Here is a 17355-nt window from a genome sequence, read left to right on the forward strand (position 1 = left end):
CATGAACTTCTCAAAACCTCTCGCTGAAGTCTTGCTCAACGTCAAAAAAACTCGGTCGTCCACTCCTGACGACGACTTAACCAGATCCCGATTAATCTCTCGATCGCCTTTTTCTCTCTGATCCTTTGACGGTTCCTTCTTCTCTTATCACTCTCTGATGATCTCTGCTGCTGATCTCTCACTGATAATCTGATCTGTGGCTCTTACTGATGATCTGCTTCCTCCTACTTTGTCAGTCGTATTCATAAGGCAATCTGGGGGCGGGGCTACCAGCGAGCGTCCCAGCCTCCCGAGATTACCGAAACTTCTTAGAAGGATCTGGACGAAGTATTACATCAGAAATCGCGGCGTTCCTCACGTCAAGTCGGCGCCTGTCAAGTTCCACAACACTCCTGCCGATTCTAGAACCATCATGAGAACAGGCACCTCCAACACATGCGCGAATGCCTCCTTGCTGCAGAACTTCTCGAAGATGCGTTTTCTTTTCCTTTATCTTTCTTTGCTATAAAGCAATTACCATGACACCCACCCAAGTTATTTTTCTCAATAGGACCTGGGGGTTTCTTCATTTTGTAGGCAAGGTTCGGTAGTGATATATATATATACATACATACATACATACATACACATAAGTGTGTATATATATATATATATATATATATACTATACTATATATATATATATATATATATATATATATATATATATATACTATATAGCATAGCACTTCACACGAACTGTGCAAGATCTGCTCTTCCCGTGAAAAAATTATTCAAGACCATGAATTTTTGACTTGTATGTTTTTAAAATCCAGTTTAAAAATAGCCTCACCTCCAACGTTTTTCTTCGTCAAAAGACAAAAGACTTACTAGGAAATTGCGCTCTACCAGTAGTTGTGTTATCAAATAAGGGAAAAATGCCTCGAAACCAAATTGTTTCTGCTGGCTGCCTACGTGTCAGCACCCCCGTGTATATTTACTCCAAAAACAAAGAGGTTGTGTCTTGCGTAACCCAATTGGAATTCTATCCACTTAAGACGTGTCGCTGTCTTCTTCTTCTTCTTTTTCTTTTTCCGACGCCGGTCCCACATATTTAGTCATTACAGACTTCCTTTCCTTACCTTCTAGTTTTTTCGTATTTTGCTGGAATATCTTCTTAGGAGACCTGAGCGCCACGTCTCGTGGCTTTCGCTTTGGTAAGATGTCAACCTATGTTTCCTGGATAAACCAACCTATTTGAAATGCTAACAGACCTGGTAACATATCCCCCCTATAAACGTTATTTCTATATGTTCATATTTTACATGCTGTCAACAAAGATAATAAATACTTAATGCAGAGTTCTCTAAGGATATTCTTTACGCACGAACAAAGCCATGCATACAACTAAAGTGAGAAAATTTGGTGGAAAAAGGTATCAGCAAATGCAAATTCTCTCTCTCTCTCTCTCTCTCTCTCTCTCTCTCTCTCTCACGGGCTTGCTCTCTGGGCTCTCGCTGTCTCTCGCTCATTATACATAAATTATGTATATAGGTGTGTGTGTGTGTGTGTAGAGGAGACGGAAAGGCGGCAAAAGCTGTCATCACCCTCCCCACCTCGGCGCATCGCGTACAAATACAGAGAGGGACTTTTGTTAGACGAAGCAGCGGCAGGGCTTATATATGAATGTTCTTTCTCTTCTCTGCGATGCTGGTTGCAATGGGTATCATCCGGCAGTCATGGCACAGTCATTAGGTTTATGTGGCGGTTTTTAATGTCTCTGGCGAAAGAATATTTTGGTAGCTGTAAGGATTTCGGCTGAGCAGAGAGAGAGAGAGAGAGAGAGAGAGAGAGAGAGAGAGAGAGAGAGAGAGATTGTTTTGCAAGGGATTAGTGTCGTGAACACGAAATTCATAAGGAAGAGGCAAAAAGATAAAACAAGGAGTACAGGGAAAACAACCGCTTTCGAACTTAATCTTACGACGTTTTTCGTTTTGTTCTGATTTCCATCTCCTTACTGAAGAGGCATCTGCCTGATGAAAGCAAAAATTGAAAATAATATATCGAACACAGTCATTTTACGGCAGGGTTCCTTATATTATACCAACAGCGAAATCCCTATATTTTCACGCAACCCTCTATTTATATATATATATTATATATATATATATAATATATATATATATATATATATATATATATATATATATAAAAGAATCCTGTTCTGTGCACAACAGTGTCTTCCAATTCTTCCCTTTGGGGGCCGCTTCAGAATTCATGGATTTAAAAAATGAAATAAAAAAGATAGCATAAATAATAAAATAAAAAGAACGACGAATACTTTGATGTTTTTCCTATAGCAGGGTGACACGAGTGTTGCATCCGCTCTCTTTTCTCATTCTGCTTTGGAATTTTTTTTTCTATTTTATTTTTCACGGTGAATCCATCGGGTTTCATTTTTATATACTGGAGTTTTGTATGCCTTTTCTTCTGCCTTTGCTTTTCCTCTGCATCTTTGGCGTTCTGCCCTGTGTCCCTCTTCATCCAGCGGTACTCTGCTCGTCATCTTGTTTATTTACCAACCATCCTCTAGATATTTACGGCTAATTTTCTTTACTACGCGATCATTGGAAACTGTTCGCTTGTGCACAATATCTATAAGAGTCTCGAGCCATTACGAAACTTTCCATTATGGAACTTCAAAAACCATTATGCAATTAAACATTATCATAAGCGGCAGAAGAAACTTACATCAGTTGCAAAAAAAAAAAAAAAAAAAAAAAAAAAATAAAAAAAAAAAAAAAAAAAAAACTAATTTTAAACTAAACAACCTTTCAGAACTCCATACTTTTCAAACAAGGGAATAAAACCTCCGACGATTAAGTCACTTAAATGGGCTTGATGCATTTTGTTATGCCTTTGTTTTAAGGCAAATCTAATTTTAAATCAAGCTGTCTTTTTTGACATGTGCGAGTACTTATTTTTTGTTCATTCGTCTTTTGTCTTTCTTTTCATTTATGAACAGTTCTTTGTGGATAATATATTTGCAATTTAATGACTTAGCTTTTCCGTACAAATGTTGACTCGCTTCGTAAAATAACAAGTAAGATTACCGAAGGAAAATGAACGAACCTTTATCAGTTTTCATTGTAAATGATAACAATATTCAAGGAGATGCATTCTTATAAAACACTCTCAGTAAGCATTCTAACTTTTTTTTTACGAAACTGAAGTAAAAGCATTAAAAAACTATTGTGTGCGGCTAGCTATCATCTCAAACCATAACAAAAGCCAAAATAAATTCATACCCGGTCCACATGGAGATATATTTTTTTTTTAGACTCCACCTTTATTTCACACGACTTTTCAGGCTTTCATAACTGATGAGTCCTCCCGTCCTCGGGCTATTTGCATGTTTATGGAGTTAGGAAAAATAATCTCGTAGTAAACTGATACCGGTAACTTTTTTTTTTTATTTAACTGAGAGTCTCTGTGCCTTATCTTAACCTCTGAACTCTACATTTTATAATGTTTGTTTCAGATGACTAATTAATTTAGGTTATAATTTATCATATATCAAATAATCTCTTCATGTTGTATACTATACGTACAAAGGAATCCTGTATACAACACCAAAATTACCGAAACTTATTCTACAGATCAAAGAACAAGTCTCGTGAAATCTTGAAACAAATCAGGCTTTAACAGAGGAATTTGTGACAAAGGAGATTTTATTAAAATGTTTTACAAAACTACACTAAAACTCGGTTTTGACATAACCACCAATATTAAACCCCCTCCCTGACCACAAAAAAATAAAAAAAAAGTTATTCGATCACATACTTAAGAATGTTTTACAAATTTAGGGCATTCCTCTCACAAAAGTCTACGCTTAAATACACCCACATTTCATTTACTTCTTCCCTTCCCGACCCCCTTGGTCTCAACCCAAACGGTTGTTTTAGATTCAGCTGGCCTCGAGTAAGCCAGGTGAATTATGTGATGAAAAGAGAAATATTGTTTCTCTAGCCAACTGCGATTTTTGCATCTACCTAGTAATTCTCACAAATTTTTTGGACTAAAAAGTTCCTCTGAAACAAAAATGAAAAAGACAAGTCTCAAAATACTGGTCAGACATTGAGGTTTTTCAGTTTAACACTATATGATCTTTCAGAAGTCATGTGTTTCTGTTAGTAAAAAAAAGCGTACGCGAAATTGTGAAACATAATCCCATTTATTAAATGAGGTGGATACAAAAGCGGGATTTGGAGAGAAAAAAAAAAGTATATACACACACACCGTTCCATACAAACGTTGAACTGATCAGAAAAACGTCAAATTCTACAACATCCCAGCGTACCAACAGTTTTTCATGGCATATAAATGTTTTTTCCCTTGCGCGGCTTACAACGAACCCATTGTTTTATTAGTCTTGCTTCATTCAGAAAAATGAAAAGTAAGTCTTACTCTTTTCTCACGCCTTTAATTAAATTCTTTTCTGTGTCCACAAAAAAAATGCTATTAAAGTGCCAATACCAACACTGACGACGAAATCACAGCAATGACTGAAGGAAATCAATCTGAAACAAGATACCCGTTCAACTGAAGTAAACAAACGACAAAGTCAGTCTTGGCCTTGAAGCCTCATAACTCCCCACCTAGTAATTAGGGACTGAGGCAAATCATTAAGACAAATATTTCACATGAATCACTCCTGTGTTATTCCATTAATCCCCGCAAATTCTCATTAGGAGGGTAATTAACATCAGCCTTCCCCCTTCACTTTCCTTTCTCAACCCGCCCGCCCGTCCCTCCCTCCCTCCCTCCCAACTTTCTCTCTCTTTAGGCAATTTCCTTCTCCTTGAGGGTCCCTTTATCATCCACGCCTCCTCGCCAGGTCCCACCTAAACGTACACCGATAACAAGCTTCCAGGGGCTTCAAGTTATAATGAGTCAATTTCGATGCTGATATTAGGACTTTTGTTTGCTTAGCCTTCGTGTTCATCGAATCAAGAGAGAGAGAGATGGAGAGATTATGCCACATGCGGCTACAACGGTGGCAATTCATTCTCGTTCTAAAGGTTATTTTGGCGCGCGCGAGGGATGATGACTGCGTTTGTTTATTTCCCAAATGAGCCGTTCGGAGGGATCCAGAGAGTTTAGGTACAAAAGATGAGGGATTTTTCGCCTACTTTTTCTCCCTATGCTTCTGTGGAACAGCTTCGATATACAATATGAAAGGGAAAAGGGGGTTCAAAGCAAACGGTTTTCATAAGTACACCCAGATCTTCACAGGTCATTTCGCCGGTTTTGATGCAGCCGACGAAAATTTTAAATACTAAAATGCAATGTGGAAAATTAAAAGAAACTATTATTATCTCGGCAAAAGAATGAACGAATTGGTTGACATTCACAAAATCCCATCCACGAATCTGGAATGATATTCGGAATATTGGTTTCATTATAAGCTAAAGTTCAGGAAACGATATGTCCCGCGAGTTATGGAGAGAACAAAAAGGTACCAAGACGGTTACGTCAACCATGATGCTGATAGTGCCATGCTGGTTGAGCGAGTTTCCAAATACGAAGAAAAAAGCTGAGATTACCTTAACCCAAAGGATTACTTTCTCGTTTACACATTATCTGTCTGATTAAGGTCATTTTAACAGCTAGATTCTGCCACCTCAACCACCGAACGGTATTTTAGCATGTTCTGTAAGTTGAAATAAAGGAGAATATGTTACGACAGTGAAAATGGGATTATTTCAGATCAAGTATAATGTATCTAAATTAGACAAATGTATTACTTGATAGATTATAGCAACCTTATTTTCACCGCCACATGCGAATCCGAACCCTTCCAGGTGAGGAAAAATTCCACCTATTTCCCAATCGGGTGCAGTGATTACAGTGGTGAGCACTGTCATAAAAGTGTCAGGAAATCGAGAGGTTGTGGTAAATTTGATAAGTTGTGTGTGTATGTGTATACATATATACACATATGAATACACATACATACATGCACACATATACATTTGTATATGTATGTCACAGCGCCTAACATGATCTATCTCCACCAAGTACATGCAAGTAGTATAGTAGAAATTTAGCTAAAGAGGATCGGCGGGATATGGCTTTTTGAGGGATATACTACGTCACGGGCAAAAAGGGGAATAAGCAGATACCTGAAATGGTACAAACCGTCAAAACTTTTGGATGGCTTGAGGTTTGGAAACTGCTGCCCTGATTGTGACATTAGCGTAGAGTTAGAATGAAAAGGTTCTCAGCAGTGGGGCATTTATACAAGAGGTATTTGAACAGCTTTTTTTTATACAAGGGAAGCTGACACGCCGTTGTTGAAGCTGCTGTTTGGATGTTTAAATCGGCAGTAGAGACTTCAATGTTTATTGTAAACAGAACACATGTCGTGCCTCTCTGTTACCTAAGGAGACATGTTGTAATTACAAATATACATAGGTATACACAACTGTGAATTTAAATCCTGTACCTCAGTGTTTTACTGTTGAAGGAGTTCGTCCTTGGCTCAACATGCATGAGGACGTATCTGACAGCGATGATTTTTTTAAGAAATACGTCTTAAAATGAGATCTTCTGCTAAAAAAAAAAAAAAAAAAAAAAACACTCGTGTGTGCATGTGCTTTCTCGTGCAAAGAGCAGCTTCAAACGAAAATGATAAGTGAGGAATACATCAATATATCTAAAACATTTTCACAGAATTTCAAAAATGACCAACAAAAGTGCGACTGACTTGTCAATCTATTTCACTTCACCGCTGCAATGACAGCTTTTGGTTCGTGATAAGATATGTTTTATGTAAATAATATAAAGCATAAGACTATTTTTCGGCTTTTGTATTAATATCTGATATTCTTAAATCATGAAATGTGCTAACACGCCAAATTCACTTTTTAGAAAAACTCGCTTCTAATGACTATTTACAACAAAGCAAAAGTTAAAACTTCTTTTGTCAAATCTGGAAGATTTAAGCTATTTCGAAACATTATAAATTATCTCCTTTTCTTTTAATATGATGGACTTTCGGTCAGGAGCTCTGTGGCCGAACACGATGGAAAAGTTTATGGCTCACAAGTGGTAGAACAGCTTATTAAATACCACATTATAGGCGATCGAAGATGTGTCAACGTATATTACACGTTATCTTTTGTTATGATGAAAGAATTATCCAAGACGATAACCATTAGAAGCTGTGTACCTGACTCATAACCTGGTTAACTTGAGTGTCTTTATTCAGTCCATCAAGCCATTAAATATGGTACTTTTTCTGGTTACATTTTCCCGTTACAATGATAAGTGTGGCACCGCTTTCTAATTGGTACATATCCGACTTCAGCACTCACGCTAGTACGGTCTGAGTTTACTTGGAACCAGGGTCAATACAGATATCTGTATCGGGCCTGGTTGGAAACAGGACCCACTAAGACAGGCCGGCCAGTCAATGACGTCACACGGGCTCACTGAGGTAGGGCCCACTACTGGCTCTTCGGTTTCACAGGACGTTCGACCATCCCACTTCGTCTTTCCGTTACTAGTTTCAGTTTTGTATTAAATTTCTTTTAATGGTAGTCTATCAGTAACCCAATTATTTAACATTCAGTCATTTTGTCTCTCCGTCCGCACTTGTTCTGTTCGCCGTCAGATCTCACAAACTGCCGAGGCTAGATGGCTGCAAATTAACATGTTGACCATCCACCCTCCATTCATCAAGCACACCAAATTGCAGCCATGTAGCCTCAGTATTTTTTAGTTTATTTAAGGTTAAAATTAGCCGGGATAGTGCGTCTGGCACAGCTATAGAAACCAACAACACAGGCTGAAAGTTTCATGGGCCGTGGCTCAGTTTCATATAGCATTATACTCTTTACAGAAAACTGAGTAGGTGAAGCACAACCAATTCATAGATTACGAAAGAAATTATTTTTATGAAAAATTGGGATTTCTCGATAACATATTTTACTTGCTTATTTCATTCATCTAACCCTCGACTTCAGAAGAACGCATCGTGTCTAGTACAAAGGTTTTCAAAGTAAACTCTAGCTTAGCTTTCTTTACTTAAACGCTGCTCCAGTCTTTTTTCTTTCTTTCATTTTAATCTAAAGAGCAAGTTACCCAAAGGCCATAACAGATAAGAGACAATCTGTGCGGCATTTACTTTCATTTTCTCTCGCGTTCTCTGGTGAATGGCGACATCACCTAATTGCAAAGGATAACTGTGTGAACTTATCCCTCTCTGTTATTTTCTGTTATTAGACTCATCTTCCCAGTGCCTGCATGAAAATTCATACATTATAATACACAAAGGAAAAGATATACTAAGCACAGTCAGAGATTGATAATAAATGACGCTTAAACGCTATAGGACTAAATAGCCATTTTGAAAATTATTGCTACAATGAAATGAAAAAAAAGAAGAAAAATTCATTCCATTACCATCTCAGTACCCTAAGGACAGAATTAAACGAAGAGAACTATAAAGAGATGACGTTGCTGTTAAATCCATACCCTTAGGTCACTGTGCAACGAAATAGGATATTACGAATTAGTTCCGTGTTTCATCCTGCTAAACTATGCTATTTTCAGAATCAAAAAGTGAGATTGTTGTTAGGAGAGAGAGAGAGAGAGAGAGAGAGAGAGAGAGAGAGAGAGAGAGAGAGAGAGAGAGAGAGAGAGAATGTCATATCCTTGCCGTAATCAGATATTATTAAACATTGATAAAACTTAATTAAAGACTTGGAACTCCAGTGCGCTCCATTATAACCAAATCGATTTCGTAACATTACCAATTCCCCTACTAATTAGTTCCACGGTAGTAATTTAAAAATTAAACCACCTCTCTGATGATTTTTCAAATTACATAACTCAAAGCCACTCAAAATTTTATTAATTTATGACCCTTGGAAATTCAATCAATTAAATCTAATTTTTTCCTTTTGTTTCTCTTTCTATGGTCACTTAGGCAGGACAGCTTTGGCATTGAGATTTCAAATCTCTCCTACATTCTATTTCATTATTCTGCGAGTCTTTTCATTATATTTAGAGCAAAATTATCAGTATAAAATGTTTGGCGGAAATAAAACTACAATACATTTCCATGAAACGATGAATGCAATGCCGAGACAACTTTCGGGTCTGTAACTGAACAATAAAATCCTGTTTGGAAACGAAACTCTGAATAGTTTCAGAAAGCAAAACATTCATTTAAGCTTGTCTTAGAAGAACGATACAAAAGAGTAAGGATTTCAACAATGTTATGGCCATTTTTACTGACAAACTTGAGATTCCCGTCTAAGGTCACTTCTAAGCGATAACTTAAGTTACAAAAATTGACACCGTTTCCCTTAAACAAAAACAGATCAGCCAAAATGATCTTGATCACAAGCAACGGAAACGTATAGAAAAACGCAGACCTTTTATTAAACAAAAATAAAACTGAATTTCACTTCACAACAATCTAATGAAATGAAATGAACCAAGGAATAAAATTTGGGCAAAAGGCCAAGCGCTGGGACGTAAAGTCATTCAGCACTGAAAGCGAAATTGACAGTAAGGTGGTTTGAAAGGTGTAAGAAGAGGATAACCTCGCAGTTGCACTTTGAGACAGTTATTAGGAGCGGGTGGGAAGTCAGATGGATGAAAGCGAATATGAACGGAGGTACAGTAAAAGGAATGAAAGAGGTTGCTGTGCGGGACGAAGGGACACTGTAAAAAGCCTTATGTAATACCTACAGTACACCAAGTGTGGTGCACTGACGGCACTACACCCCGACGGATGATATGAATCAAGGTAAGGATAATATTTCTCCAAATGAAGCTTACACTGATGAATATAAAACGCCTCTATCGTCCAGCAATGGTTAACACAGAATGGAGAAAAAACATGTCATATTTTGGCTCGGTATACAAGCAAAAAACAAAGCTATCATGAGGCCAAAACGCTCCATTTTACGACAAGATTTACGACTTTTAAGAGTACACAACCGAGGATGAAAAACGGCAGCCAATATTTACAATTTCACATGATATCAGAGTTGTTGCACATTACAAAAGAAAACATGGCCCAATAAATATGTACGTTACACTTATACCCTTCCCCTTAACCTAATTGGCATAGAATGCAAATGATAACTACCATGTGTAATTTCTGCATGGAAGCAGATTCTGCAAAACAATCGTATGATAAGTTTTTACACCCATATTTGAAAACTCTAATAATCAAATTACCAAATTAAATATCAAATGAACAGCCATACATGCAAAAAAGAATGACTTATCATTTTCCCTTCATAACTTATGAGCGTTAACTGACATTTCTTTCCTATACAAAGCAATCTTTTTATCAATGAATTTCCTAGCCACGTAGAAAACAAAATCTTCCTTTTTGTCAATGACCATTGTTGCTTAACAGATATGACTTGCACAGTATGTACTTTCGGTCATTTCTTGAAGAATTCACTCACCACAGAGCGTAATCTATTGAACATAATTAAAAAAACAGTTATGCATATTAGAGAAAGCCAGTCACTCGTTATTTCATATTCTTCGGTTGCCATGAAATTCATCACGTAATAGTGGTTCGGAGACTTTCCACTATGTGATGGATGATGTTGCAACAGTGTCGAATGGATAACAGGATGGCAACCATCTGGACAATCTAAACAACAGGATGATTCAGCGCACATAAACAGACGACTAAAACAGTTGTGCAAGGTGGCAACTAACTCGGCGACATGACAACGAAGAACCACCTGGACAACACAATACCTGGACGTCAGATAAATAAGATATTTTGAAATATTGGTGACAATCAACTAGTGGACTTGACAACTGGGCAACCATCTTCGTTGACTGAGAGACAGTCACCGAAGAGCTCTGACAACTGTGGGATAGCCCAAAATCTAAAGAGAAGTATGTAGATCTTGGGATAGCCAACAAATCAACATAACTGGGTGAGAGACCACCAGGCGACATAAACCGGGTTACAAGCGATAACTAGGTAGCAAATCACTGGATGACCACGAACTAAGCAGCAATATTATTGGACGACCTTGGCAACAAACAGGCAATAATAACTGATGACGGAAGACTTGGGCGATGACCACTGACCAGCTAAGTAGGCTATCAGTCTAGCTACCATGAACTGTGTGGCAGGTGTTGTTTACCATGACAGCCGAGGTAGTTAGTCAGAAGACACAATCTGCAGAAACGTATTTTCTTTTAATCCAACGCAAGAGTAACGCTTTCTAGAAATCACGTGACGATAGAGCTGGAATGTAAATATCGAGGAAATTTACTTGCATGCACTCATTTGTAAGGAAGGTAGGAATTATAAGATGAACTTGAACTTTTAAACTTAGTTGCAAATCAGTTTCGAAACGACCCGGCGAGGAATCCAGCCAGCCACTTTCCTGCCCGAGGAACTCACTGAAGTACATGACTCCACAGTTTCAGCCTTCCGGGAACGCTAGTTCCTTCGAAAGTTGTCAAAATTTAGATTTTAAAGTCCCACCTTATGATGTCGATTACCAGGTCGTCGTTAACATCTGTATAACATTTATGTAAAGGATGACATCCGAAGCAGAATGCATATTAATGTAAATATCTATATAAACATTTTCTTCCAAGTGCTAAACTGATCAAACGAAGAGGAACGAAAATCTCTCACCCAGTAACAATATATCAGACTGAAGCTGGGAGAGGTTGCTCACGTCCAGAAATTGCAATATAAATCACAGTATTGGTAATTCCCTGCCATAATGATTATAACGTCAGTTAGTAAATGTGCTATCCTTTTTAACGAAAAACTATCGAACGCTAAACATTTTCACATTATATAATACACATTACTCTTCAACACAAATAGGTATAAAATTATACAAACATGCACCATATATATATATATATATATATATATATATATATATATATATATATATATATATTACACACACACATATATATACATATATATATATATAAATCCAATGTTGTTATTGCAATAGTTATGGTCCCGAAATTCACGCTTTCAGTAAGTCCAAATTTTTATTTCATTCCTATGATATACCTCCGGTATATCATAAGAATGAAATAAAAAGGAACTGTATAACGTTCCAGTTTCACCACCGACTAGGAAGGAAAAATAGACCGAAACAGAAACAACAAAGAGTATTCGTCTAACCATTGAACAACATATCAAAAAGAAATCTAAGCTGGGATGATCTTTTTGAAATCTTCAATAATAACATAGAATAATCCAAAGTACTTCTCAACGAGTGCACATAATTGCATCAAAAGGGTCTTGGAATGATTTCAAATGGTTTTTCAAACTGATTATTGTAAATATAAAAGGGAAATGAAAAACGGATCTAAAACCGTATGGGCTCTTAATTTGGGGTGTGCTGAATTTATCAAAGAGAACTCCATTAGGGCAGCGTCCAAATTCACTTTGACCCGGCCAAGGACTGTCCATTCCTTTGGAGCCGCTACGAGACCAAGGACTATCGAAATGTGCGATTAACGAAATGCTCGATTAACGTATAATACGTGCAACAGCTCTCTCAGGATTATGATTATGCACTGATTAATTTGAAATGACAGAATTCTGTTCTCGGCTTGAATGATATTAAACGCTGATACATAATTCATGTCTCGCTGTTGGCCTCTCAGCATCTGGTGGAAATCATGCATGTGGTTGAGCTTTACATTATATAAGAAAATCTTCTATTCTTATACCTTAATCCTTTGCAGTTAGTGGTATTTGGGACTGTAGTTGGAACAAAAATCACCAATGACTTTACAGGCAGTAATCAATAAATCTGTTTGATTTAACTCGTAAAGCTTTTTTTATTTTACTTTAGGATCGTTCCTCTTCGCTAATTCATGCCTTTACCTTCTATCTATGCTCATTTGTCCTCGACCTGGAACAGTTAAATGCCTAAGGTTGTTGTGCTCCCCCGTAGTACGATACACGTTTCAAAGTAAGCTAATGCATGTGGGGGGTGGGGGTGGGGGGATGAGAGTGAGGGGTGGGGGCAGGGAAGCAAACATTCTTGAGATGGTATCCATGCTCCCCCGTCAAGCTAAGAGGGAAATTGATAGACCTGCGGAGACAAAAGAGAGTTGTAAAAGGAAACGGGCTTGGCGACCTCTGTCAACCAAGTCCCACGAGGGTGAAATTGGAGGACCTAATCCTGTTCCACTCAATCGCTTCCCAAATTGCTTTTCTGGGACAGGGAAGACAAGGCAGTGACGGCCTCTTTTCTTCTTCCTCTTCTTTTCTTCTTTCTGATGTGTAAATTTCAATCATGGCATCGCAGTCTGAGGCATGTTCCCAAGGCCCTTGCTATCCTTGTGGTTTGACGAACATGGCCACGGAGAGGCACCGTAGTTGAGTTGTTAACATTTTTTTTATCTTTGAGAGAATGGAAGGGGGGGGTAGGGAGGAGGAGGAGGAGGAGGAAGGAGGGGCATAGGAGCGAGGGACAGGGGGAGGGGCACGGGTATGGGTATGGGAAGGTGGAGAAGCAGGAGGAGGTGGGAGGGGGAAAGGAAAGGAAGGCAAAGGACACTTTTCTGAATTATTTGTTTTTCATCCAGAGTTTTGGCATCTCGGCTGTAATTGTTGCTACATCCCATGAAACTCCTGATATCAAGCGTATAATTGTACTTGCTCTTACAATCACAGCCACCGCTCGAAGATTATATATATTTATATATTAATGATACAAGAGCTGAATGAGAGTGGGTGTATGTGTTATGTTTTGACTTCTGTCTGGTTTAGTAAAGGGAGAAATCTCATATTTGTTAGCGTCACAGGATTCTTGCTCCGCAGTCATTTAAGTATTAAAAACCGAACGAACACTTGTAGGATACTTATAACACACCCGGTGCTGGTGTAAAACCGCACAAAAAAAAACTCAAAACAAATATTCTTCCACCTTTACCATAGAACAAATAGCCTTTTAATTGAATTGACGGAGTCATACCATTAATATTAACGGAGAAAAGAGCCAAAGTGAAACTGGAAGAGATAGAATTTTTGAAACTAATGAAATGTACTCAGGGTATCTGCATAATATATCTATATATGTGTGTGTGTGTTTATGTATACGTAAGTATGTATGTACGTCTGTATATATGTATAAATATTTACTTGCATTTATATATATATAGATATATATATATATATATATGTATATATATATCATACATACATACCTATAGAATAATATATACAGTATGTAAAATATATATATATTAGATATATACATACATACATACATACATACATACATACATACATATATATAATATATACAGTATGTAAAATATATATATAATAATATATATATATATATCTATATAACTATATTATATCACGTATATACTAAACCCATGTATATAATATATATGTATGTAATATATATATATATATATTATATATATATTACATACTATATATATTATATACATGGTGTATGTTATATTCTGTGTTATATATATATATATATTATATATATCATATATATATTATATACTATATTATAATATAAATTATACATACATATTATACATACATACATATATATAATATATAACAGTATGTAAAATATATATATATATATATATATATATCTATATACATATATATATCACGTATATACATAAACCCATGTATATAATATATATAGTATGTATATATATATATATATAGATATATATATATTACTATATATATACATGGGTGTATGTTATATACATGTGTATATATATATATATATATATATATACATACTATATATATTCTATATATTGTGTGCTATATATATTCTAGATACGTGTGATAATTAATACAAAAATATATAATATAGACCACATATATAACATATATATAATATATATATTGTCATATTTCATGACTAACTATATTCTATACGTGGATGTATGTATATACGTGTGTATATATATATATATATATGTATATATATTTATATAATATATATATATATATATATGCTCGTATATAAATTTATATATATATACACATATATAGCTACTATATAAAACTAGCCGAAAACAGAAATGACGTTGCCGTCACAGGTAAAGAAACAGTCGGAGTGGAATTACGTCGGAAACATAATATCAAATCTCCCTCAGTTATGTTACTCAGAAACGAAGCCAATCAACAGGTCGTGATGAATCCCTGCGAGACGCTGTAAGTCCCCCACTGAACATCCTCCACGAAATCCTCACAAGTAACCCTCCTCTGGGTCATCCCTCAAGAAATCCCTTTAAAATAAAGCCTTCGTGATATCCTTATCCAATCGCATTTTTTGGCAGTATCCTTGGAAACATGTATCGTTAGCGGGATCCTTAGAGAATAAGTCGTTAGTGGAGTCTCTATGAAACTCCATCGCGGCTAAAAAGTAAAAAATGCTCCGTAGTTTCTTCGGCACAATAGAGTTTTCTGACCGGCGATGGCCTCAGCCATGGTCCATAACACTTAGCCGCGGCTCATGAAACTCAGCCACCGTCCGGTGGTGGCTTATGCAGTTGGTACCTATAGCGCTGCCAGAAGTACGATTATGGCTAACGTTAACGTTAAAATAAAATCAAAACTACTGAGGCTAGATGGCTGCAATTTAATACGTTGGATGACTGGAGGGTGCATGATCAACATACCAATTTGCAGCCGTCTGGCCTAATTAGTTTCTAAGATCTGAGGGCTGACGGATAGACAAAGCCAGCACATTGGTTTTCTTTTTCAGAAAACAAAAATCCTTTGAGGAATCGTTACAAATATAACCTTCATGTAATCTTCATAAAGAACAATCATCGTAGCATCAACTTCTCTCTTTCATGGAGTTGATTCGTGTCAGTTAAGTCTAAGGGGGAGTATGAAGGAACCGTTTCATTGCAAACGAATTGGAAAATAATAAGTACGACACACATTATTTCTGGCTTCCTTTGCATTCCAGTTTCTTACTACTCAAATGTAATTCCTACTGCGACAATTCTTATTAAAAAAAATTTACTTCTTTATCAATACCGTACTCTCTCTCTCTCTCTCTCTCTCTCTCTCTCTCTCTCTCTCTCTCTCCTTTATATCCATGATATTCGTTACGTACATAGCAAATGCAAGTCATGTACAAACGCATTCATAACAAATGGCCTTTCCATAACAATCGGCCAAGTGGTACCTTACTCTTACGCTACCGTGCGTAGGTTCGGACCCTAACGATTCTTCCCCAAGTAGACTTAAAATTCGTATTAAGCAACTATCTAACTAACTGATGTCATCAATAACTTCCTTAGAAATATTCCGACAACCATGTAAACGGTGAAACTTTTACGTACATAACATCCCAGTTTCATAGCCACTTGCCATTCTCACAAACGGGTAAAACGTCACACCTAACAACTATTAATTCCTGTCTCGTCTGCCCTCTCTTCCAGAGTACTAAAAGCTATTTCGATCGACAAACAAAACTCCATCAGACCAGTACGTCCCATGTTACCCTTTCTTTCTTCCCTCCACAAAAAATATTTGAATGATACGCTATTCCACCAATTAATCTTCTCTCGTGCACTCCACAGGACCAAACAACTTCAATACACTTTCATCCCTCCGCTGAAGTGTACTAATCTCTTTACAGCATCTTTCTCGTGCCTCTGACGTTTTCACATTTTCAGCCTTTCGAGCGGCCTTCGTTTAAAAACCATCAATGACTTCCATTCCTGTGACAACTATACCCTTCACTCGACAAAGGAAGCTACGTTCAACAGTCCTTCAAACGTGTAGATTTTCTCTTCCATGGCCGTTCTTCTTCCGTGCTACTAATTCCACAGGGATTTTGCTCTCTCCTGGCCTGCCTCTACCCTTGAATTCACCTTTTCAGTCATTCAACTTCAGAAATAATGAACCGCAAATACCCGTGCTAGACACCAGCATTAGTTTTTATTGTAACATCCATGTGCAGATGAAAGTCATTTGCTTTCATTTTAGTCATGATAGCAGTGAGAGAGAGAGAGAGAGAGAGAGAGAGAGAGAGAGAGAGAGAGAGAGAGAGAGAGACTTAATCACAGCTTAAACAGGATTTGACTTGGAAATAAGACAACCACCTTATGTATAAAATACACCACCATCCAGGCCTTGATAACACGTCAAAATACGGACGCGCGTGCGCACACAAGCATGCTATTCACGCGACTACTTACTTGTTTTCGTGCGAGGTGAGAGAACGTAATACATCGTGAGAGAAATGGCGGCGTTAGATAATTTGATAAGCGATCGAGAAATTTCCTGGATTAATCACATCTGAGGCAAATGGAGTTTGCTGCG

Source organism: Macrobrachium nipponense, chromosome 21, assembly GCF_015104395.2.
Source record: "Macrobrachium nipponense isolate FS-2020 chromosome 21, ASM1510439v2, whole genome shotgun sequence".
Lineage (NCBI taxonomy): Eukaryota > Metazoa > Arthropoda > Malacostraca > Decapoda > Palaemonidae > Macrobrachium > Macrobrachium nipponense.